Consider the following 26,973-nt stretch of genomic DNA (forward strand, 5'->3'; position numbering starts at 1 on the left):
CATATTTTCTGAACTAAACCAATCAATCTGAACTTTTCTTCCTGACTCTAAAATGGAAATGCTGAAGTCTTTTAGGAACAGTTTTTTTCTTTTTTAAAGATTTTATTTATTTGACAGAAACTGAGAAGCACAAGCAGGGGGAGCAGCAGAGGGAGAGAGAGAAACAGACTACCCGATGAGCAGGGAGCCTGATGCAGGACTCAATCCCAGGACGCTGGGATCCTGATCTGAGCCGAAGGCAGATGATAAAAGACTGAGCCACCCAGGCACCCATGAACAGGTTTTTTTGTTTGTTTGTTTGTTTGTTTTTTAAGGAAAACTACATTTTACTGTGATGGTTTTGCCCCACTTGTCATCTTTTCAATCCTTCATTATGTTAACTGCAGGGTCGGCACTAGGTTGCAGGTTTTCCCCACAGTCACATTAAAGTCACCACTGCCACTCTTCAATCTCCAGATTAAGAATTTTTTGTCCTAGTTTTGCTCCCACTACACCTGCTTTGGTAAATGATGTTAAGCAAGTAAATTTTAACTTCCTTTTGTTGCAGCAATACTAGGTGAGACTAAAGTGAAAATGGAACCTTACATAATGAATGTCGTACTAACCACACTTAACTGAGAGAAAAATGACATACATTTTTAAAAACTAATTTTGAGGTGCCTTTGGGTAGATCAGTCCAAAATACACTGGAAACTAAATGCAATAGGAAGTTTTAGGATAAAAGCCAAAAAGCTTAGTCTAATAGACATTCACTTTGTGAAACCAATAATATAATGGAACTCACTGATGGCTACTCAGAAATAATACAAAGAAAGAAGTCTATCCAGGAAAAAAGTTTAAAATAAATTTTAAATTTATTTAAATTTAATGTCTGTCAAATAAATAAATAAAATCTTTACCCCCCCCCCCAAAAAAAGTCTCTAGAACTAAATGGTCCACATTTGGGAGAGACAGAGGAGGGAGAGCCAGAGGCAGTCCGTCCAACACTCGGGGTCTCAGAGGCTTTGTCAGGGGCCAGTGCCAACCTCAGCGAGGCTGGGCTCGGTCCCAGTGAATCAGAGAAGCAACTGAAAATGAACTCTTGGACCTTCCCTTGTTGCCTTCTTCTTCTTCTTCTTCTTCTTTTTCTTAGAAAGAGAGAGGGTGAGAGCGAGTGGGGGTGGGGCAGACAGAGAGTCTCAAGCAGGCTCTGCACTCAGCCTGGAACCCGGTGCAGGGCTGGATCGCACCACCCTGAGACCAACCCAAGCTGAAATCAAGAGTCAGATGCTTAACCAACAGAGCCACCCAGGTGCCCTGATATTGGCATTTTTAAAAGGGACTTCCATTCAGTAGGTGGCTTCTTCATTTTCTGGTTTCCTTTGATTGCATATTGCATAAAATTGTTGAATCACTATGTTGTACATCTGAAATCAAAGTAACATTGCATGTCAACTAAACTTCAATAATAAAAAATTTTAAATTAAAAAAAAAAAAAAGGGAGGGACCCCCAGTCTCTCTCTTGTTTCTCCTACTCCTGGAGAGAAAGGAAACATGGAAAAACCCATTGGCCTTAGTAATCCTTTCTCAGGGTCATGAGATCCAGCCCTGAGTTGGGCTCCACCAGAGTCTCTCTCTGCCACGCCCCCCCCCCCCCCCTCCCCCCACCCCCCGCCGGCCCGGACTTGCTCTCACTCTCCCTCTGCCTCTCCACCCACTCCAGTGCTCTCTCTCACTCTAAAAATAAATAAACAAAATCTTTTTTAAAAAGCCAGCATTGTGGCAAGAGATGTACCTGAAACTAGCAGTGTGGGACTGTCGGTGGGGGACGAATGGACATTAAGCCACACTTAGCAAAAGATCACAGATTAGAGGTGGTGGACAGGGGCCAAGAGAAGGAAAAAGGGAAGCTGAGTTTGGGAGTACAAAACACCCACTCTCACATACACTACACTGGAATTTTTTTTAAAAAAAGATGAACTTTTGCATATTCTGAACATGTCACTAGCAGGTATTCTGTCAGTGATGCAAAAATTTCCTGACTTGCATTTGGCCAGACTACTCTCAGGCTTTGCAACAGGATTAGAAGATGCAATTCAACACTGCCTGGGCGGCTCAGTGGGTTAAGCGTCTGCCTTTGGCTCAGGTCATGACCCCAGGGTCCTGGGATGGAGCCCTGCATTGGGCTCCTTGCTCAGTGGGGAGCCTTCTTCCCCCTCTCTCTCTGCCCCTGCTCATGTGTGCGCTCTCAGATAAATAAATGAAATCTTAAAAAAAAAAAAAAGGATGCAATTCAATAAAGTTTATGGTTCTACACTGTTAAATATTGTTGTTTCATTATTTTTATTTTTTTTCCTCCCCCAAAGGGGTATGAGATACTTGTGCCTCATGACCAGATCAAATGGTGGTAATACATAACAATGGTTATTTGGAAATAAACTAGAACAAAGAGTGCTTTTTCTCCTTTCCTAGCCGGGTGTGTGTGTGTGTGTGTGTGTGTGCGCGTGTGTGTGCGCTCACACTGTTAAAAAGGAGACTACTTCCCTGAGAAACAAGTCCCTGTTTACCATTAGTAAATGTCACTCTAAAATGTATTTACCAAAAGAATTTTATTTCCCAGCTATATTCTGTTTAAGAACATCAAAGGGCAGAAAGCATAAGGAAAAAGTTATGACACCCCATCTACGCAACAGAAGATATATTCCACATATATGTATACACAGAGTAATTATAAATAACTTCTGCCATCTAACTCATTTTCTCCTTTATGTTTTTCACTGAAAGGCCCAGAAAGAAGAGAAAAGTAACACAAAGTCATTAACTTTATTGCCATCTAGTCTTTCTTGTTCCAGAGCCACCACAACATTTTTAGATTTAATTTTACTGGTAAATAAAACACTTCTAAAATTCAATAACAAGTTAATGGTCCAAGTTTGGTTTTTTCCCCTTTCTCTTTAAGCCATACTGACCTTTATAGAAGCAAAAGAACAACATTTGACATTTCGCGGAAAATAAAGAAACATAATTTAGCAATTTTTAACCAATCGCCACACGTTACAACTTTGGAGTTGCTCAACTCTTTCCAGACACAAATGTCTCATAAGTATGCTTCATATTCTTTTAAAATCACAAGTAAATAAACAAAATTTTAATTAGATGAGCCTGTATCGCATATTTGGCTGACGTCATCCTTTCCTCTCTGGGAAAAAAAAATCCATTAAAACAAAAGAAAGAAACACAAGACGCAGATGACACAGGGCGAGAAAGCCTTGCTTTTGTCTCAGATGTGGTGCTGCTTTTTCTGAACCGCAGCTCGAGAAAGCCCAAACTGCAGGTCCTGACTTGGTGAGACAGATTTCTGGCCCAAATCTCACACCATGAGGAAGAAACACACCCATAAGCTTGGGGGCTGACATTTCTTCTGACTTGCCCTATGTTTTCATCTGTTGACGTGGCCTATGCCTCCACTTGGAATAAAAATAGTCTGCTGCCTCCATTCCAGTCATTGGCACCACTCCTATTTTCGGTGAAGGTTTCCAATAGCCGGATGGATGGATGCGCATGCTCAAGGAGCAGGTTAGGAAGGAGCACTGAGATTCCCATGGTCTGGCTCTTCAGCTTTTCTACTTGTGCTTTTGAAGGCTTGCTCTTACTCACAGGTGAGGAATAGGAATACATTGCCCCACACCATCCTCCCCTTTCTGTGCTTCCTTTGTCTCTTCTGCCTCCATAACATCTCATTCCCTTCAGCACAGACATACCGCAGCTTGCCAAGCAGATGGGAGGCTCTGGCCCATCTGACGCCCACCATGGGCCTTTTCCCCACCTATCAGGAACAAGCGGATTTGTATCTGCTCTGGGGCCACAGACCTGAGCCCAGGGGACTGCGGGGCTTTGCACTCATCCAGAACAGGTTCAGATATAGCCAGCATCTCCCTTTCCCCGCCTGAGACCAGCCATGGACTAAAAGTCACTCGAGGGGATGGATCACCCTGAGGCCACCCTGGAAGTTGGGGTCTGTTCCAGATTATGTTCAGAAAAGGGGTCCAAGAACTCTTAAAACAACCCTGATTAAAAAATATATATATTTTATTTATTTATTTGACAGACAAAGATCATGAATGGCAGAGAGGCAGGCAGAGAGAGAGGAGGAAGCAGGCTCCCCGCTGAGCAGAAAGCCCGATGCGGGGCTCGATCCTATGACCCTGAGATCATGACCTGAGCCGAAGGCAGAGGCTTAACCCACTGAGCCACCCAGGTGCCCCAAAACAACACTGATTTTTTAAAAAATGTTCAGTAGAAAGAATTTCTTAAAGACAGAGCCAGGAAAGTGTCTTTTCCCCGACCTACACGGACAATGAGGGAGGGCTCTAGCTCATGACGAAGGCTTCCAGGAGTGTCTACTAGGTGAGCCAGAGGTCCAGCACTGGCTGCCTGGCTGCTGCCTGACAACAGGTTTTGATTGGCCCTCACAGTATTTAAAGGTTGTCTTTACATAGTTGCCAACATTAACAAATTAGGAGCTTTCACATAAAAATCTGGTTTTTGGCTTCTCTAGAAAAATTAGAAGATCTGGCTGACAGTGGATCTGCTTCCTGTCTAGTGAATGCTTACATGGAGCCAAGGAGCTGCTGCCCCTTTACGCAAGGCATTCTGGCTCTGACCTTGGGGCCCGGCCTGATCTGCAGTCAGCCCCCTGCAGACGTAGGGGTGGACACCTTCTGGGGCAAGCATTCTAAGTGCCTGCGTGACAACCTGGTATAAGGAGGATGTTCAGCTGGGTTCGACTCACGCTCTTCTCTCACCAGTTTCCAACCCCTTTCTACTCACCTCAGAGCTGCTCCTATGCTGCAGAGTGGGTGGGCACAGGTGGGCTGAGCAAAGGCAAAATGCCACCACTCTCTGATGTCCTTGTGTCTGGGACTTCAGTTGCTGCATTGGCTAGAAAAGCCTTGCTAGTGAGGAAGATCTATAACTCACATCATTGAGCCAACTCTACATCAATAACAAGATGTAATTATGCCAAGAGAGAGCTCCAAGGGCCAAAGGAGGAGGGGGCACAACTCTATTTTATTTCTTAACCCGGGCCCAAAATTGGGCTGCAAAGTTGATAAACAGAAGGCATGATGTCTGAAGTGAAGATAATGAGAGCTCTAAAACATTTCTTTGTTTTGACCTGAAACTACAGAGCTTACATTTCAACTCCACATTCAGGACGGTTGCCAGCTTTCTGCTTATAAAATAGCAGAGGCTAGCTCTTGGTGACCCTCAGCAGGAAAAGCGCCGCGGGGCTGGGTGCTAAGTTGGTAACACAGAGGCAAAAGACAACGAGGGCCGATTTTCAAAGTGCTCCAGGGCCCCCCCTGCGAGGCGCCCGTAGACTGCACAGTGGGGGTGAGGTTACAGTGCTGTCTTTTCTGCGGCTCTGAAAACACAGGAAGTCCACTCTCCGCGGGCTGCAGGAATCCAGCTGCCCGTCTAGGATTCCTCCCAGCACCTGCCATTATGCACTGCTGCTGGGAATGTGCACCGGCTTTCTGAAACAGCCAGAACTGGAGGTTGCATTATTTCTTTTCACCCTTTCTAAATTGGGAAATTCCCCATGTCTCCTAATACAAAGAAAAGCCCCCCCACCCCCAACACTATTAGGTGGGGGGTTTTTTTGTTTTCTTTGTTGTTTTCAGTGTGGAACTGGGTCCTGGTGTGAGGAAGGCTTGCTCTCTCAGGAGATAAGCCAGAGCTAAGTCATCATTAGGATTATTGACAGAGCCTCAAATCTGTGAGAATGATCAAGAAAGACAAACAATGAAGAGAACAATGGGAGACAATAGAAAACAGATGCTGAACGGGAAAGAAGGACGATAAGCCATTAAAGCTGATGAAAGAGAGATGGGGATGGGAGGGGAAAGAAGAGAACTGCCAGAGATTTCGGAGGGGTCCAAACAGCACTGATTCAGGGCTCCCTCTGAGGTACCTCCTCTGGGCCGTAAGGATTAGATGAGCTTCTTCTGCTTCAGCGTGCAGTGTCCTAAAGCCTGAGTGCCTGGAATTCAACTTAGTAGGTCGTCTGCGCTGAAAGAGAGTCTATGATGTGGGGCATGTGGAAGGGTCACGTCGGGGCCCCTGGTCTCAAGAAGACTACCTTTGGATTACAATTTTATTCGGTGCATTTATGTATTGTGTATTCATGGTCAATTCCTCCCCGGCTGTTCGGGGCTCACGGTGTCAGCCAGTAACAGAGTGAGGGGCAGGAGCATCCATGATTAGGTTCTTGTTCCAGCAAAAGAAACTCCCTGGTGGGTGATTGTCTCTGAACTTTATGGATGGAACACAAGAGGCCAGGAGTCAAATTTGCAGTGGTTATGGTATCTACAACAGGATGATTTTTTTGAAGAAGTTTTTTTTTTTTAATTTTTATTTTTTAAATTACTTTCAGTGTACCAGAATTCATTGTTTATGCACCACACTCAGTGCTCCATGCAATACGTGCCCTCCACAATACCCACCACCAGGCTGGCCCAACTTCCCACCCCCCGCCCCTTCAAAACCCTCAGATTGTTTTTCAGAGTCCATAGTCTCTCATGGTTCATCTCCCCCTCCAATTTCTCTCAACTCCCTTCACCTCTCCATCTCCCATGTCCTCCATGTTATTTGTTACGCTCCACTAGTAAGTGAAACCATATGATAATTGACTCACTCTGCTTGACTTATTTCACTCAGCATAATCTCTTCCAGTCCCGTCCATGTTGATACAAAAGTTGGGTATTCATCCTTTCTGATGGAGGCATAATACTCCATAGTGTATATGGACCACATCTTCCTTACCCATTCGTCCACTGAAGGGCATCTTGGTTCTTTCCACAGTTTGGCGACCATGGCCATTGCTGCTATGAACATTGGGGTACAGGTGACCCTTCTTTTCACCACATCTGTATCTTTGGGTTAAATACCCAGTAGTACAATTGCAGGGTCATAGGGAAGCTCTATTTTTAATTTCTTAAGGAATCTCCACACTGTTCTCCAAAGTGGCTGTACCAACTTGCATTCCCACCAACAGTATAAGAGGGTTCCCCTTTCTCCACATCCTCTCCAACACATGTTGTTTCCTGTCTTGCTAATTTTGGCCATTCTAAGTGGTGTAAGGTGGTATCTCAATGTGGTTTTAATTTGAATCTCCCTGATGGCTAGTGATGATGAACATTTTTTCATGTGTCTGTTAGCCATTTGTATGTCTTCATTGGAGAAGTGTCTGTTCATGTCTTTTGTGTGTGTTGAGTTTGAGAAGTTCTTTATAGATCCTGGATATCAGCCTTTTATCTGTACTGTCATTTGCAAATATCTTCTCCCATTCCGTGGGTTGCCTCTTTGTTTTGTTGAGTATTTCCTTTGCTGTGCAGAAGCTTTTGATCTTGATGAAGTCCCAAAAGTTCATTTTCACTTTTGTTTCCTTTGCCTTTGGAGACATATCTTGAAAGAAGTTGCTGTGGCTGATATTGAAGAGGTTACTGCCTATGTTCTCCTCTACGATTCTGATGGATTCCTGTCTCACGTTGAGGTCTTTTATCCATTTTGAGTTTATCTTTGTGTATGGTGTAAGAGAATCGTCAAGTCTCACTCTTCTACATATAGCTGTCCAATTTTCCCAGCACCATTTATTGAAGAGACTGTCTTTTTTTCCCACTGGCTATTTTTTCCTGCTTTGTTGAAGATTATTTGACCATGGACTTGAGGGTCCATATCTGGGCTCTCTACTCTGTTCCACTGGTCTATGTGTCTGTTTTTATGCCAGTACCATGTTATCTTGGTGATCATAGCTTTGTAGTAAAGCTTGAAAGCAGGCAACATGATGCCACCAGTTTTGTTTTTCTTTTTGAAGAAGTTTTTTAAAAAGTTCTTTAAATTGTTTTAATAGATCCCATAAAATATGGCACAAAGGCTTTGCTCCTGTCACTTATCCTCAACCCAATCTTACCCCAGGGACTTTTCAATGCTGTTCCTTTTATTCTCCCACATTAGCTTCATTCTAGCAAGACAAACATAACCATGCTCTCTTCCGTCTTGTGCCTCTGCCCATATTTTTATCTGAAGGACCTGAAAAGACTTCCCTTGCCTCCAAACTCTTCCAAATTTGGTATATTCTGCAGCCCAGCTCTAAGACCACATCTTCTACAAGACCAGGCCATCTCTGGCTTTTCTAGACCTTTCTATGCACTTCTTCAATTATTATTATTGCAGATAATACTAGACAACAACCACCACCATCACCATAAGAGCAGCTAGTATTTTCTGAGCAGTTTTTCAGCCCACGCACCTGGCCATGTTTCACGTATATTCTCTTATTCATTTTACTCAGTCCTCCCAACAGTGCTAAGGTACGTATTACTTTCATCCACATTTTTTAGAAAGAGAGACACTGAGGCTTTAGAGAAATAAAGTAGCTTTCCCAATGATATCCAGTGAGTGATAAGGAATTCTTATTAGTATCATCAATTTATTTATTTTTTTTTGAGTATTTTATTTATTTATTTGAGAGACAGAATGAGAGACAGAGACAGAACAAGGTGGGGAAGGGCAGGGGGAGAGGGAGAGGAAGACTCCCCACCAAGGCCAGAGCCAGACATGGGACTAAATCCCAGGACTCTGAGATCATGACCTGAGCTGAAGGCAGACGGTTAACTGACTGAGCCAGGCACCCCAGTATCATCAATATGGCATGTAATTATGAAGTAATCATTTACCTCCTTTCCTATTTATTGCACAGTTATTCGAATATTTTAAATGTACTGATTAGGAAAGGGGTTTTAGTAAAAAGAAAAGGTGGGATTTCAATTATTAAAAAAAAAATGTGTTCTTCAGTTAATCCTGTGATTACTATTTCTGGGTCTGACAAACTCCTGAGATGTCTGAGACCAAACAGAGAGAAGCTTGGAATGCACCTATGAATGAAGAAAGAAGACTGAAGTCCCAGAAGACCACTGGGATAGCACCTGGGACCAGTGGTTGTTTGTTGGAAATCCGGGTTTAGTCCCTTTTATGGTCTCTTACTCTAGAGCTCATCTCATTCTCTCAGGCCACCCTTTTCAATTTAAAACAAAAGAAGAGCAGAATAGGACACGTGTACTTGTAAAAGTTATAAAAAGAATGAATAGCAAAAGCATTGTCTCTTAGAACTCTGTGGTTTCTCACACAGAGCATTGTTCAGTTTTATAAAGTTTTGTAAGAGAATCATAAAGTTCAGAGTTAGGCAAGATGCTGTCTGGTTCCATTTATTTATAGATGAAGAAACTCCATCCTCATGATTTGGTCAAAGTCACACAATTATTTAGTGACATTTCTGTGCTTCCTAATTCCTAGTTCAAAGCTTCATTTGTGGGTCACCAGGACCCCTGAATATGACTCATTTCACAGGCAAATCCATACATGTCTGTTTATATCTTGATATAGAGTCATAAACTTCTAGTTCCTTTCTTTCTTTTTTTTTTGTAATGGTTTTCTTCAAAGACAGTCTTACCCCAAATGAAAAGGAAAAGTAGAAAAATTAGTCACTCAGCCAGTCAACTCTTCCACTCTGGATTCCTTCTCCCATAAGACGAAGTAGTGGATTCAAGGTAGCTGAGTCAGTGAGAATGTGATAATATGATAAAAATACTTGCAGTGTCCACAAGTTACCCAAGTTGTTATTGGGAAAGGAGCAAAAAAGGCAATATATGTCATGGAAGTTAGTAATCCGAGGAGCAGGAAACGAAAAAGGTTAGGCTGGTGACTGGTGTAAATGGAAGAAGAGAGTTACAAGGAGTATAACTGGGCACTGGCAGAGAGAAATACAGATCTCTCAGAATTCCAGATGTCGAGAATGAGAGACCCTTTCTCTAGGTCTTCAGAAGAAGATATGTGTAAAAGAAAGAACAGAATTGGAATGAATCCTACGGATGGGAGGTATAATAGCTACCAGGGAGGATTCTTAGAAAATTCAGAGGGATAAGCATAGCGGTAAGTATGGAGTAATAGTGCTAGCCTCTTTCTCTCAGGTCTGCAAAGAGAGAAGGAGAAAACAACAGTGTTAGTGAATATTAAGATCAGGGACCTATACATGATTTTGCTAATTCAGACTGATTAATGAAGTCACTTGGTGATTTAAAAGAGCCACTTCAACCAGATTTTATATTTGGTTTCTATTCACTTTTGCATTAAAATGTGTGTTCCATGTTGGAGGAGAAGGGCACAGATGAAATTAAGTATCAAAGACTAGAGAAATGTAGTTTTGTTTGGTAGAGATGACCTTTCTGTTTCTCTGACTTGACTTTTCCTAATAAAACACTTGATTTACATGGTTTAGAGGCATTAAAAAAAAAAAGTGTGGATTCTGTCCAACGAATAAAGTACTAAATTATAGTGTACTAACAGAAATCTACCAGTTGCAAAACACTGTGGCTTTTATCATTTATATATAAATAACAACATATTGAAGCACTGGAAAAAAAAGATAAAATGAGGATTTTATAAGCACATCTTGTAAAACACATAAAAATTTGATGATAAGACAGCAAGTCCAGAAAATTTGCAGCCAGGAGGCACCCATTCTTCAATATATCTCTTGTATTTGCAGATCACAGCCATATTATGCTCCTCTAACATTTTTCTGATTATTTATTTATTTATTTGATAATTTATTTTTGAAGTGGAGCTCGTGGGTTAAAGAACGGAATGGAGAAGGGGTTCTAGTAGAGAAACCACAGTCAACTATTCTAGACCACAGGAACTTGACTATTCATCTATATTATACGCACACACACACACACACACACACACACTATACCATACTATAGTAAATATTCATTTACTTGTAGCATATTACTGAAGATTGCATACATATAAAATCATATTGGCACTTATGAGAGACATCTAAGTTGGCACTTATGAGAGACATCCAAACCCTTTATCTTAGGAAAGATTTTTTGGAATAAAACAAATTCTCAAAAGTATCTCATAGGAATACAATATGATATTGAAAAACTTCTTATATTTGTTTCAAGCAGAAACATTTGTAAAAGATGCTAAGAAATGTAAGCGTATATTGTTACGATTACGAAGATTATTATGAATTAACTTATCGCTAATGCAGTACCGTTACAACAGAATAATGAAGAAGCAGATTCCTCATGGGCTCAGAAATGCCAGGACCAAATTTACGTACTTGGTGTGAGCACTGAAAAGGGAGATATCCCTGAACTACTACCTCCCTTTTATTTTTACAGTGATTCTTCATGAAATTGAGTAACTTAAGAACATATCATCTGTAATTCGGTAACATTTACAACTCTTACAAAATTTATTTAGTAAGACTATAGCCCCACCAACTCTTTGTAATAGTTCTGGTTACCCCCAGAACTCTTCTCCCCGGCTTTGAAGGGGAAAAGTATTTGAGGGCTTTTTGAAGAAAGAGCATAGGTATCTTTATTCAATTTTAATCTGCCTATGAATCTTCATTTAAAAAAGAAAAAAAAAATTCCTTTGAAAAACTTCCTTTTAGCAATGCCCAGGTCACTAATACAGCTGTAGTAATCAGATTATACAGTCCTAGTAAGCTTTTCCCCTCCCTGCCCCCTGCATTGCTCCACTGGAGATTCTCTAACTCCTGCTAGTGCTAAGATGGAGGTAGACAGTCAATGAGAAAATAAAACTCTTCAGTACAAAATGCTGCAACCACATCAACCAGCAAGAGGCTACATGTATACTCAAAAAGGACAGAAAGCAGTGAAGCAAAAGGGAGACAATGACTTCTCAAGCACCCATGTCTTTACTTCATTTTAGGAGACCCAGGCACTTTTGGGACAATTCCTGGATTGCACATAGCCGATGAAGCCAAAGTTCCTGTCCCCCCCCCCCCTTTTTTTTTTTTTTTTTTTTTGCAATTCCATCATTTCAGATGGCCTATCCAGCCCCAGTTAGTGCTAAGTTTACCATGTTTTTGTCTTCACATAGGAATCTTCAATTAAGTGGAAAAAATATAGCTAGAGACTCCAAGTGTTTTCCTAGAAAAATGTCAAGTGTACTGTGCATTTGCTGCCATGTTTATGCTCGGTTGATAGTCCCTGAGAGGTAATGTGTGTTACGGTCTTCAGACAACAGTGCAGTTCATGGGTGAGAGTATTTCTAAAGGTGTGGGAAACTCATTCTATTTGGCCTGGTTCAGATCACAATGCACGTGGCTCCTGGGTCTCCTGGAACAGGCATCCTTCTAGGCGCTTGGAGTCTGGACCTTGCAATCCAGTGCTTAATTTCTTCCAGTGCCCTGTCTTAGTCTCTAAGTGTGTCCTACATAAGTTTTCTTCTGTCCAAAGAGGTCTATACAATATTTAAAAACACAGACAAGCAACTGATCTAGGTGGCAGGCAGATCAGTTGCAGCAGGAGCTGAAAGCCTGGGCTTTACAGAGTGGAAGGGACAGTGAGTGTCTGGAAGAGAAAGCAAGGAGGATGGATTTAGGGATCCACAGACACAACACCAACTCTACCTTTCTTCTAGAGCTTTTCCTGCCTTTGAGGGTAGGAGTCACGTTTCTCTGTTTGTTTGTTTCCATTTCCGTTGTCTCAGTGCTTACAAATGTCCTTAGTAAGTAATATGAACCTAACTTGCTAACTTGACTTGATGCTCAAAGTCACTTCTATTAAAACTGGCCTAATTAGAGAACTAGGAAAATGAAGTGTATAAGAACCTGTGGGGAGAAGATTCACTGTGGAATCTGGTCTCATCTGGAGCCAGCTGTGTGATGCTGCTGCCCTCCAGCTCCCTCAGTAAAGATCTTCAACTAAGTCAAAGAGAGACTGTTCTCTGGGAGAACATGACTATAATGGCCCTCAGGGCTAAGGTAGATGAACATTTACTGAAATACCTTAATTTTTATATGTGAAAAGTAACCAAATAAGAGTTCATGTTAATTTTGCTTATTTTCACATTTTCATTCATTTTGCTTTTTAAAGCATTTTAATTTAGTGACATTTTTAATTTAATAAGTACTTATGCAGTAGGTACTAAAAGACAGCCTTCTGCTATGGTAATCTAGGATAAGTAAACACTAAGAGGTGCTATGGTCTTCCAGCATTGCAAAGCTCAGTGGGGGAACTGATCATGGTATACAGAATCCCAGCTCATGAGTTACCAGGTATGTGATCTTGCCTAAGTCATTTAATTTCTCTAAGCTTCTGTTTCTCCGTATGTAAAATGGCAAGAATAATACTCTCTACTTTGCAGGATTGTGTAAAAATGCAACGATACAAGTATGATTCCACATAATAAGCACTTAAAAAATACCTGTTGTTATTGTTGTGGTTTTTATTATAATATATATTGAGCACAGAGGCACGGGGATGTGTGGTTTAACATACATATACACAAATACATTTTAGATAGATGAATGCTCTTCAGTGAATGAAGACACAATTTTCAGTGTTATGATACTAGCTTAAACAATAAGGTAAAAAATGTATATCATCTACCATATCACCACTTTATAATAAGAGTTCCCAAGACTGACAGAGAGCCTGAAGTATTGCCCCTCCATGTTCCAAAATGTTATAGGACAAAGGACAGAATATAATGAATAGATTTTATGTGAACATCATACTTATATAGTATCCACACACTGGGGTCTTGGAGCCAAAGAAGATCTTGAGATGGTAGTTCAGTGACGTCGTCAGGGTTCTAAAGTGACTGAATGGTCAGCATCAGAGAAACACTGCTAACTGATTTCAGACACACGCTAAGAAGATCTGGAGCTCAGGGTTTCTGTTCATGGGAAAATAATCTTCGGCTACATGCATATGCAATTATGGTGTCACATTAGGTACAGGAGAAAAGCAGTTAATGTCACTAAACACCTATTACATGCTGGAAACAAGATATATTTTGGTTGATTTCCACAGATGCCTTATAAAGTAAGTCATAGTATCCTCATTTCAGAGAAATTAAAGAACTTGCCTAAAATCACAAAATTAAAAATTTGTATTCCAAAGTATTTTAAACTATTTCATGTAATTTCTCAAGCTGAAGAGAACACTATTTAAAACATGTGCAGAGGAAAACAGTGACACAGAACTGATTTATTCTGAAGGATAAAGAGAGAACTTCCTGGATCCATCTATCTAAAAACATCTTTTTAAAACCTTCGGTTTAGATTGGAATCCATGCCATTTTTAAAGCTTTTCTCATTAGGATTTTACTTGGCCTTTTTTAAATCCATATTTTTGAGAAGGTAGAAGTATTTCCTGGAGCAGTAACCTTTGGAACATGCAACCTTTAGTTGCTCTTTGGTGTGGATTATCTGTTTTCCTCATTGGTTTATTTCAGTTTGTGAAAATAGGTATGAAGATCTTACTTGTGTGTGCGTGTGTGTGTATCTGTGTGTGTGTGATATACAAGACATAAAGTGCACCTTATCAGTTGACCTTAAGAAGTTCCAGGCACAGGGGTACCTAGCTGGCTCAATTGGGAAGAGCATGCAACTCTTGAGATCAAGAAATCTAGCCCCACATTGGATATAGAGATTACTAAAACAATAAAAATAAAAATAAAAATAAAAATAAAAATAAAAGTTCCAGGCACAGACTTCCTCACCAGTGTTCCCAGGAACACCAGCATGGTGCATGTGTCTGACGAGGTTATCCACTCCATACCTCATGACTTGCAGTAGCTCTACATTATCTTCATGTATCAACATGCATTCAAACAGTGTTAAACATTTGTTAGATATTTGTTGAAATAAATTTGCTGAGACTTTTTGCTCCTGGCTCTGATGGAATTTATATCATATTAACCCTCACTGAGTGCAATTCTACAATTAAGAGATGCACATATACAATAATAAAACAACACAAGCAGTAACAAAATAGCAAATGAAAGCCATCCAATAGCCAGTACCTGAGGGGCCAAGATCCTGTACAGAAGCAAATCCCATGGAGCCGGGAACCCTACGTTCATTGCCTTCCCCCACCTTTCCCCTTTTAGGGAATTTTCCAGTTCAAAGTGAGCTGCCTCGAGGCAAAACAGAAAGTCGCAACCTGGGAGTTGCAGCAATCTGACTAGGTTGGGGGACACACAAAAAATAGGGTTCAAATCTACTAAGGCATCCAGGACTTGAGGAGCCAAGATTCCAAAGCAAAAGGGAAGGACAAAGGCATCTGCCAGTTCCGAAACTGCCTATGTGTGGGATGAAAGGCTAAGAAGCTGCTTGAGTACAGTGCCCCGGAATCTAAAAATGCCAAGCAGAGAATGCAGCAATCTCACAGCCACAGAGAATGAAGAAACAGAGTCCAAAGACTGCCACAGAGGAGGAGTTCCAGTTAATACAGGAGGTTTTCAGTTCAGTCCCTTGGATCCCCCAAGCAAACTTTTGCTTTGCCCCAAGAGAGAGGACAAACCATAAACAGACTGACCATCACAAAGCCTGATGAAAGCCAGGTTCTACTGTACCCAGGGAACTTCCCCTGGAAAAGCTTTTGTTTGGCTCACACGTCTGCTTTCCTCATTTGCATGTTCTTTGGAGGGTCTGTGCTCTCCAGTCCTACCATCCCCACCAAACCCTGCAGTCTCGCAGTAAGCTTACATCACTCACGTAAGTTACCTGCTAGAACATGAAGGCATTTGCCACACACTTTTTAAAGCAGATGAGTGACTACAACGGATCCACGCTTGTAACATAAACGCTGTGATGGTAGACACAGGGGAGCTTTGGCGCTTGCATGAATGGAGTACCTAGGAGTGTGTGCCTGAGATCATTCATGGGCAGGATCAGCGGCTTTGGAGAGGATTTAAAGGCCAAGCTTACAAATATCTTCTCTTTGGCCTCTCATTTGTCTTCATATAGTTCCTGAGATAACCATTACTTTTTGCCCATTTATTCTTTTATAGTATTTTGTATTTATAAAACATGTAGTTTACAAAGTATACACATATGCAATGTTTTTTTCTTTTTCTTTTTTCTTTTTTTTTGAGAGAGAGAGAGGGAGCATGACCAGGCAGGCAGGGACAGAGGAAGAGAGAGAGAGAGAGAGAGAGAGAGAGAATGAATCTCAAGCAGGCTTCATGCTGGGCCAGATCCCAGGACCCTGAGATCTTGACCCGAGCTGAGATCTTGACCTGACTAAGCCACCAGGGCTCCCCACAAATTACATCTTCACACATAAATTTTTACATAATCCTTAGGACAAAATTTGGGACATTTTTGAATTTTACCTCCATTTGGAAAGTAGGTAACTAAAACTCGGAGATGTCAAGTCATTTGGTAGAATAGTGGTTTCATGACACTTAACTACATGCTCATTCCACAGCATCCGGAAGCTCAACATTGAATTTTACCATGAAATATGCATATAAAATGTATTTACAAATAAATGTATTGTTCTCACCCCAATATTTGAGTATTATAAGATTAAGTATTAAGTATTATAAGAGATATAAAATATAAGATATAAGAGCATTATAAGATTAAGCATTAAGTATTATAAGAGATAATAAAATTTTAGACTCTGGAAAAATTATGAATTACACTAAGGCAAAGAACTGGGGTTCCTGGGTGGCTCAGTCAGTTAAGAGTCTGACTTCGGCTCAGGTCATTATCCCAGGATCCTGGGATCAGGTCCTGCATCAGGCTCCTTGCTCTGTGGGGAAACTTCTTCTCCCTCTTTTTCTGCCTGCCATGCCCCCTGCTCATCCTGTCTCTCTGTCAAATAAATAAATAAATAAAGTCGTTTAAAAAAAAAAAAAGAATCCAAATGATGAGGTAAAAAATGGCCCCAAATGTTCCCCATTTGCTTTCCTCTCCCAGAACTGTTGTAACAAAAGGAGGTATATCGCGTGTTTACTCTAATTCTTGTATGATTGCTATTTCAAGGACGAGAGTATGCTAGATCTTTTCACTGGTAAGATAAGGGCCCACACAGTCCAGGAAAGCATGCTACATGGTTGAAATGCAAAAAAAAAAAAAAAAAAAAAAAAAAAAGGAAAAAAAAGTTGTCACAGAGGGCCCAGAGAAAACTCTGAAATGGAAGCATTAGTGCAAGAGAAATGGAGGCACTTTTTGCTTAGCAAGGATAGAGCCAGGTGTCAAAAGATAGGTTATACAATCCTCTCCTTACTAAAGCTGTATTCATGGAAGACACCCACTGGCAGATCAGACCCTGACACTTTTATTTACAGAATCTAGTACAAACAAAAGTAAAAATCCTGCAGTCTGTTCAAAGAGCCCTGCCTGGCCAATCACCGGTGTAACGATGAGGCAATGTTAAGACACTGTCACTCATTGTCAAATAGTGGCATGACCTAATCAAGAGAATTTAAATACACCTCCTTGTCTTAGCTTCTGTATATTTATTCGTAAACTTATAGAAATGTTCTGGGATGTTTTGAAGAGCACACCGGGCCTTCATTAGTCTCTGCATGTCTCGCTACAAAGTAAGTATAGCCTTTTTTTTTTTTTTCCCTTTCTCCTCACTGAACTGAACATGGCTCTGGGACAAATCAATGAGAGTCCCAACCTCCCCTGGCTTCAACATGTTTATTCCAGGGTTTTCTGGGAAGATTGCTTTTCCACTCTTCATGAATAGTTCATGTGCTAGTCTCCAATGGAAACAAAGTGACATTTCTTATTACTGTTGGCTGTTGGAAAGCAATTGCAAAGGGAGTGCCTTGAAACAATTAGTCCTCTGTAACTGATTATTTAACAATGTGTATTTCCCAAGAGCTGTTTATCCTCAAAAGGAAGCAGCCAAGACTAAGTATGTACTGTATCTAAGCAGACACCTGCACTGAACCCCTCTGGATGCTAAATAGGAATGCTCACAGAACATTAAAGGAGGATTATTAATTTTCTATTCCAATTGCAATGAACTTTGTTTTTGTGAACAAAGAAACATGTTCTAGTTCTTAGGATAACTCAGGGATTATTTTCATTTGGGAAGATTTCTGCATTAAGGAAGGCTTTAGTTTTGGGGCACCTGGGTGACTCAGTTAAGTGTCTGATTTTGGCTCAGGTCATGATCTCAGGGTCTTGAGACTGAGCCCACATATAGCTCATCATCAGGCTCTACGCTCAGTTGGAGTCTGGAGTCTGCTTATCCCTCTCTCTCTTTCTGCCCCTCCCTCCACTTGTGCTCTCTCTCTCAGATAAATAAAATCTTTTTTAAAAAGTCTCTAGGGGCATCTGGATGGCTCAGTGGGTTGGGCCTCTGCCTTCGGCTTGGGTCATGATCTTGGGGTCCTGGGATCGAGCCCTGCGTCAGGCTCTCTGCTCAGTGGGGAGTCTGCTTCCCCCCTCTCTCTGCCTGCTTCTCTGTCTGCTTGTGATCTCTCTCTCTGTAAAAAAAAAAAAAAAAAAAAAAAGGCTTGAGGCACCTGGGTGGCTCAGTGGGTTAAAGCCTCTGCCTTCAGCTCGGGTCATGATCCCAGGATCCTGGGATTGAGCTCCACATTGGGCTCTCTGCTTAGCAGGGAGCCTGCTTCCTCCTCTCTCTCTGCCTGCCTATCTGCCTACTGTAGAAGAAACAGTTTCCACCTTTGAGTTACTTATTTCCTGGCCACTCAGTTGTTTGAAGACATGGGGCTAGGAATAAACATGATTTTAACCAGCTGATCTTAAATTTGAACACAGGCTATATATTTTTAGTTACAGACTCCATGTTGCGACTCCCTACTCTGAAAGAGTGAGTGGTTCAAATACTGCCAGGGAACATCTCGGGAACATCTCGAGACCAGATGCTTGTATAAACGAACATGTAAAAGCCAGTTACAGAGAGACAGTCAAACGGGACTCCAAACAATGTGGTCTCATAATTCACATACTGAGAAGTGTCATATCCCGATACTATGTAAAGTTCTGCTCCCTTGCCAGCTTATGCATTCCAAGAATGCACTTCAGTTTTTGGAAAGGTTCTTCTATATGTATGAATCTTCTCCAAAAATTTGTTTTCCAGCATCTTTAAGAAGCTCATGCCTGATATTGCTGGCTACCCTTATTATCCTACATGGGATTCCCTACACATGTAAAAAAGCTGTTAGTCAGTGAGAAAGTCCTAGAAGAAAATTGCAATAAATGCTGTATTTAAGTCATTCAGGTTAAAAATAGAAAATACTTCGGAATGTACTTAAGCTGGGCATGATATGCAAAATGTTTAATGAGTGCGGCACAGACACTGACCAATCGGGATGGCCACATGTCTAGAGCTGGAGTTAGGTTCCTGGAGGCTCCCTGTCTGGCCAAGCATTAGTCTTTCAGCTGCTGGAAGTCTGGGGATGCTCCTAGCTTAAGTGGCTAGAAACCAGACACACGCACAAAGTTAAAACACTAGCTATTTCAATACTTTCACAATTGATAGGGTTGGAGCAGTGCCTACCAGCTGAGTATCAAGCTTGGTGATTACTCCCATTATCGTCACACTGTTTGGATATACCTTCAACTAAACAGTCTAAGAAAGCTGTGATGTATAAACATTAGCACAAATCTTAGAAATAATACTTTAATAATTCACTTTTTAAAAAATAATGGCTAGGGCACCTGGGTGTCTCAGTGGGTTAAGCCGCTGCCTTCAGCTCAGGTCATGATCTCAGGGTCCTGGGATCAAGTCCCACATCGGGCTCTCTGCTCAGCAGAGAGCCTGCTTCCCTCTCTCTCTCTGCCTGCCTCTCTGCCTACTTGTGATCTATCTCTGTCAAATAAATAAATAAAATCTTAAAAAAAAATGGCTATTGGATGAATGGATCCGGGAATTAGAAAAATATTAAACATACTAAACATGGTCTCTTAGGATTTTCTTGTGGAGGGTACAGAGACATTGGTTAGATAACAGATACCAAGGATATTCATAATAAACGGAGGCTACACAGATGAAGTATCCTAGTGGTTTGACAATGGCTGTTTTTGGCCTTACCCAAACTTACACAAATGAACAAGAAAATTTAGAAAATACATATAGTGGATATCTGTTAAATTAGCTTACCTATCACTGTTGCACTCCTTTTATTGATAAAAGCATCCTTTTCCTCTGCTGGGAATTTCACTCTATGTGGTTTTGTGAGATCAAGCAGATCAATTCAACTCCTTCTACCAATGGAGTCTGCTCATGACCCAGGCCTGGCCAGAGTATCTGTCACCATGTGACTGGTTTCTTCATTGTCTGTGATCCAAGGTGAGGGTAATTTAAGTCCTACATAGGATTTTCCTATTTGAGAACAAGCTCCTTCAGTGCTAGGGCTAGAAAGCTGGGAGGAGGTGAGTCTTGCACTGGTGTGGCCACCATGGTCAATAAGATTATTAAGCGATAAAAATAATAGCAGACATATCTAGAATGATAATTTTTCTTAACCTCACTTTGCATTTGTATCCATCAAGCATTATAAAGTACTGCAATACATTTTTTTAAAGGCTCAAATGTACTGGATGGTTGGAAGCTCAACTTTGAATCTTCAGAAAGTGAAAAGAAATTTCTGATAATATTTCAAGTGATTAGGATTCCCTTTAAAAAAAAATAAACTATTGGGACTAAATATATATATATATAGATATGTAGATATATCTATATCTATATATATATATATATATATAACTTTTTCATAGCGAAGGAAACCACCAATAAAACAAAACAAAAAAACCCCCAATCTACTGAATGAGAGAAGATATTTGCAAATGATCTATCAAATAAGCAGTTAATATCCAAAATACATAAAAACTTATACAACTCAACAGCACCCCCCCAAAAAAACACAATCTGATTTGAAAATGGGCAGAGCATGATATCCTTCAACAGATGAATGGATAAAGAAGATGTGGTCCATATATACAAAGGAATATTACTCAGCCATCAGAAAGGATGAATGCCCACCAATTACACTGACATGGACAGAACTGGAGGGGATTATGCTAAGTGAAGTAAGTCAAGCAGAGAAAGACAATTTTCGTATGGTTTCACTCATATATGGAACATAAGGAATAGCGCAGAGGACCACAGGGGAAGGGAGGGAAAACTGAAGTGGGAACAATCAGAGAGGGAGACAAACCATGAAAGGCTCTGGACTCTCGGAAACAAACTGAGGGCTGCAGAAGGGAGGGGAGTGGAGGAATGGAGTAACCAGGTGATGGGTATAAAGGAAGGCACGTGATGTGATGAACCCTGGCTGTTATACACAGCTAATGAATCACTGAACACTACATAAAAAATTAATGATGTTCTATATGTTGGCTAATTGAACTTAGTAAAAAAAAATGGGCAGAGGACTTGAATAGATTTTTTTCATAGAAGACATAGAGATGACCAATAGACTCATGAAAAGATAGATAACATCACTAATCATTAGGGAAATGCAAATCAAAACCATGGTCAGACATCACCTTATACTCATCAGAATGGCTGCAGTAACAAAGGCAAGAAATAACAAGTGTTGGAGAAGATGTGTAGAAAAAGAAACCATCATATGCTGTTGGTGGGAACAGACACTGTGGAACACAGTAAGGAGGTTCCTTGAATAATTAAAAATAGAAATAACATATGACCCAATAAATCCACTTTGGGTATTTACGCTAAGAAAACAAAAATACTAATTTGAAAGATAAAAGCACCCCTATGTTTATTACAGCATTACTTACAATAGCCATGGCATGGAAGACCTACATGCCCATTGATGGACAAATGGATAATGGTGTAGTGTCTACATACATGAAATATTATGCTGCCTTAAAAAAGGATGATATTATGCCATTTGTAATAACAGGGATAGACCTAGGCAGTATTATGCAAAGTGAAATAAAGATAAATGCCATATGAATAAACAAACACACAAAAAGTAGAATCACACCTATAAATACAGAGAATGAACTGATGATTGCCAGAGGGGATGGGAGAGGAAGGATGGGCAAAATGGGTTAAAGGGAGTGGGAAATATAGGCTTCCAGTTTCGGAATGAAGAAGTCACAGCAATGAGAGGCACAGTGTAGAGAACACAGTCAATGATACTGTAATAGCCTTGTATGGTGACAGTAGTTACACTTGTGAGCACAGCATAATATGGAGAGATGCTGAATCACTGTGTTGTGCACCTGACTAATGTAACATTAGGTGTCAACTATACTCAAGTAAAAAAAAAAACCAAAAACATTTAAAATATTCTCCTTTGGGAGCACCTGGCCCCAAAAATAGTAAGTCATATGACTCTTGAACTTGGGACATGAGTTTGAGCCTCACATTGTAGGTAGAGTTTACTTGGAAAAAAAGAAAAAAAGGTTCTCTTTTAAAAACTGCGTCATATAATAAATATATAAAAATTCAGAATATTATAAAAATATATTTTATGTATTAGTCTTTGAGCATCTATCATACATTAATAGTCTGGATAAAAAATGAGGCAGTAATCTCCTCTGGGCAAAATACAGTAGCCAAGCATAAGATATATACTTTGGTGGTTGCAGGTGTTGACAAAAGCCAGTTAAAAAACATACAAAGGCCAGTGCAAAAAAAAAAAAAAAAAAGATAATAATAACCATTAAGGCTTCATGGAACATACTTGGAAGATCTTACTACTATATAGCCACATTTCATGAAAATGCCCAAGTTGAAGACATGAAGCAGTTTATAAACCAAATGAAACCTAATAAATGCTAGTGAAATCATATTTTTAATTGTTTCTTAACAGGCATTCCTTTTAGAAATGATTCACTGAGCACTGGTACCAGGAATGTACTCATTGCTTCAATAGTGCCACAAAGATTGAATAAAGCTCGTTACATATGGATTTGAAATGTTTTTCGTTTTTATACTTAGCTTTAAGTTCCTCTAAGAAATAGATCATAATGATTTTTTTTTTACATCTCCCCATGAACTATCATTTAATGCTCAACAGTTCTCTGTTTCTTAAGATTTTATTCGTCAGAGCGAGAGCACAAGCAGGGGGAGCAGCAGGCAGAGGGAGGAGGAGGCTCCCACTGAGCAGGGATTCTGGGATCATGACTGACTGAAGCAGACGCTTAACCGACTGAGCCACCCAGGCATACTGCAACAGATCTCTTTTACTAAAGAGCTCAACAGACTTTTTTGTGTGTAGGTGGTTGGATAATTTACGCTGGCTACCATTTCTACCTAAGGTTTACATTTCTACAATTACTGCTGAGTCGTTCAGTCACTGATTTCAGGTGTCTAACCTTCACTGAAGCCCATGGTTTCCTCTATAAGCAGTCCAACTCATGACCACCTTCCAACCCACCATAGGTTGCTATTTACTTTCTGCCTAGAAGCTGCTCCATACTTTTTACTGTTTTTAGCTCAAGCTTTCAACCCATTTTTCTCAGTAAATGTCCTTGCTTCCTGACTTTCAGAGAAAAGAGAGGGCATTAGATGCAAATTCCAACTTTCCACACTTCCAACTTTCCACACTTCCAGCTTTAAAGTGGTTTTTCCATGTTTACCTTTTTCCCCCTCCTTCCCTAGCCTGAGAGAGAAATACCTCTCCTCCACCCTCCATCCCTTCTGTTCTTCCTGCCCTGTGATCTGGCCACGGCAGAGTTTTTCCTCCACTTGTCAGTTTCTCCTTCTTTGTTAGTTCTTTTCACAAGTAAAACAAAACAAATCTCCTTTGAATCAGTCAAACATACTTCCTAAGCTGTTCCTTTCTCTTTATTCTCCATTAAACTTCTTGAATAAAGGTAACTATTCCTTATATGTGAAGTTATCTATAATTGCTTTATATTTGTTATGTCCCTTAATTAAATCATACCATAATCCTAAGTAGTATTTATTCCCATTTCATAGATGAAGTAAGTAAAAGTAGAAAACAATTTGTATCCATGATTCAGCCGGAGTCAACCAGATAAGATGGGCTGGTGGAGTTTACTACATGCTTTACTACATGCTTTACTACATGCTTTACTACAGCACTGGTTCTCAGATTGTGGCTCCTAGTCCAGCTGAATCAGCATCATCTGGGAACTTGCTACAAAAGCACACTCTCGGGTCTGCCCAGACCTACTGGATCAGGAAGTCTGGGTTTCAGTCAGCGGTGCATGTGATTCTGATGCAAACCACAGTCGGGGAGCACTGCACTAGACCACACTGCCCTCAGCTCTTATCCTATTTATCTTCGCTACACTTGACAGACTTTGTACTGTTTTCTTTTGAAGCTTTCTTTTCTACCAGCAGCTCCAAACTGTTCTAACCTGATTCCCTTTCATTAACAATCTCTTTCACTAGCTCTCTTCCAGTACCTAGTTAACTAAAATATTGGTAGCCTTTTTCTTTTCTAAGATTTTATTTATTTGTCAGAGAGAGGGCAAGAGAGAGAGAGAGAGCACACAAGCAGTGGGGAGCAACAGGCAGAGGGAGAGGGAGAAGCAGGCTCCCCACTGAGCAGAGAGCCCGAACTGGGACTCTGATCCTAGGACCCTGGGTCATGAGTGAAGCTAAAGGCAGATGTTTAAGTTACTGAGACACCCAGGCACCCCTAAAATATTGGTAGCACTACTAATCTCCCCCACATCTTACCAACTCATCAAACTTACTGCACATTTCCTAGAACTCTGTGCTGGATCTGATCTTCATGTTGACTAAAGGTGTAGGTTCCCAGGCATTTGCCTTGAGCCAGGCATTTGTTTGTCTTTCTTTCTGTTTGTTTGTTTATTTATTTATTTATTTGAGAGAGAGGTGGAGAGAGAGTGAGTGTGGGAGGGAAGAATCTCAAGCAGACTCTGCCCTCAACATAGAGCCCCATCCCACAACCTTGAGATCCTGGCCTGCGCTGAAATCAAGAGCCAACTGGGCCACCCAGGTGCCCTGAGTTGTTCTTTCGTATTCTACATTCCTACATTTCATCGGCAAACCAAATTGCATTGATAGTTACCTCTACAGCCCTCAAACCTGTCACCTACTTTCTATTCCCAGGTATGCCACCAGAGCATTATGGGCTGGAATATGATAGTAGCCCACCCAACCGGAGATGTTCCACATTTCAATACCCTCCTAACTGTTTCCAGCTACCTTTCTAAAAAGTAGTATAAGCATGTCATTCTTTTTTTTTTTTTTAAGATTTTATTTATTTATTTATTTGACAGACAGAGATCACAAGTAGGCAGAGAGGCAGGCAGAGAGGCAGGCAGAGAGAGAGGAGGAAGCAGGCTCCCTGCCGAGCAGAGAGCCCGACTCGGGGCTCGATCCCAGGTCCCCGAGACCATGACCCAAGCCAAAGGCAGCCGCTCAACCGACTGAGCCACCCAGGTGCCCCTAAGCATGTCATTCTTAACCAAAATTTAAAAAATTTAAAAACTCACAAAACATAAAAAACAAATCAGAACGAAACAAACAAAAACTCCAACTCTGATGGCTTCCCACTGCTTAAAAGCTGAAGTTTAACATCCCATCCCAAGCATGTTAACATGGCGTGGAGCTCAACCTACCATGTCCGTGTCTGCTCCGAGGGTTACCTTCCTAACTGCAAAGCTCTTCTTCTTGCCACCCCCCATCCCCGCTCTTTGTTAAATCTTGGCAAGATGTATCACTTTCTCTTTGCACTGCCCAGGCTAATGCTGTTTCTCTGCCTGAAATACCCATCTCTAACCATACACTCTTCACTTAGTTAATCAGCATTAAAGGTGTCACGAACTCAAGGGCAGGTGAAATGAATGAATGCAGTCGATCACGTCTTATAAGGTCACATGCCCCATCTCAAGGGGGCAGCATCTATTTAGGACTGGAAAATTGCTGGTACTGCCATGAAAGAAAAGTCAGAAATTCAAGTTTTTATGTGAAATTTCTCAATTTTAAAGGTCTACCACAAATATTAAATTACTTAAAACACTGTTCAGTGTACTGTTGTGGGTCCACCAAATAATACATCTGCAGGCTGTCAGTGGGGACCTTGGTGCTGGCTCCCCTAGGTCTTAGGGATTCAAAGGTGACCAGACAGGGCCTCTGACCTGAATGGCTCACTACTGGTTCTCATCTCAAAGGCCAGCACAGGTGGAAATAAACAGGCCCTTCACTCAGCTCTTAACAACATTTTGTTTGCACAGCACCTGCCACAGTGTACTCTCACTAGTGACTGTTTACTCTCCTGAATCATCACATTCTCGAGGAGCAGGCCTGTCACCTTCATCCTGGTATGTGAAGCACTAACACAGTGTGCTAGGAGCAGGCACTTGATTCTCACTATGGCTATAAAGAGATGTCTGTGTATCTACTTGTGTCAACTTGATGCCAACCTTCCAAGTTACTTTATATTTTTGCCCTTCCTAAGTCCATATTATGATTTGATTAGGCATCCTGCTGGAAGAGGAGGTGTCACTAACTAAATCATCACCTTAAAATTAAACCGAAATATGCTTTGAGTCTTATTTTAGTTGTATGCTATCATCCTAATGGGTTTTTCTACACATGTTCCTGGCAAGATGGTGGTCAAAAGAGGGACTTGAGTTTAGAGATATCTTTGGTAAATTCAAGAAATTATTTGGGTCCAGGACAGACCTTTTCACTTTGGAAAATAAGGAAAATGAGTTCACTTGTTCCATTTGTTAATTTCAGGGTACAACTTTTTTCCATTTTAACAAAAGCACTAAAAAAGTCAGCTTTAATTTTTGCTCCAGTTATATAATTTCTAGTTATGCTATCCAAGCACGCTCACAAAACTAATTTAAGCTGGGCATTGCCAGACTTAGAGGATGTCAATCATTTTTCAGTGAACCAAAACACTCTCATTTCACTTGAGAGTGGACTGCTTGAACACTGGTGTCTATTTCACTCCTCAATTGATCTAACTTCTAGATACAGCCACCATCCAAATATGTGCACAGGTCCTCCATGGCTACCACCTGAAAAGTTTATAAACTTCAATCCTGCTGAAAGAGAAATATTTTTCTGTAGTTACCTAGATATTCTCTAAATAAAGGAGGGTAAATATTTTATGTCTTCTCTATCTGTATAATCAGCAAGTTAGAAGCCCAGCTGTATTTCAGTTATTAAAGATTTAGCC

General features: G+C 40.8%; 1 protein-coding gene across 5 annotated transcripts in view; it reads right to left on the minus strand.

Moving 5' to 3' along the window:
• The window catches only part of ADGRV1 (adhesion G protein-coupled receptor V1), a 554,175-nt gene that overhangs the window by 41,369 nt on the left and 485,833 nt on the right, over positions 1-26,973 (minus strand). The gene's annotated exons all lie outside the window — the stretch shown is intronic.

The sequence above is a fragment of the Lontra canadensis genome, unplaced genomic scaffold (assembly GCF_010015895.1).
Source record: "Lontra canadensis isolate GAN:19392208 unplaced genomic scaffold, GSC_riverotter_1.0 scaffold4, whole genome shotgun sequence".
Lineage (NCBI taxonomy): Eukaryota > Metazoa > Chordata > Mammalia > Carnivora > Mustelidae > Lontra > Lontra canadensis.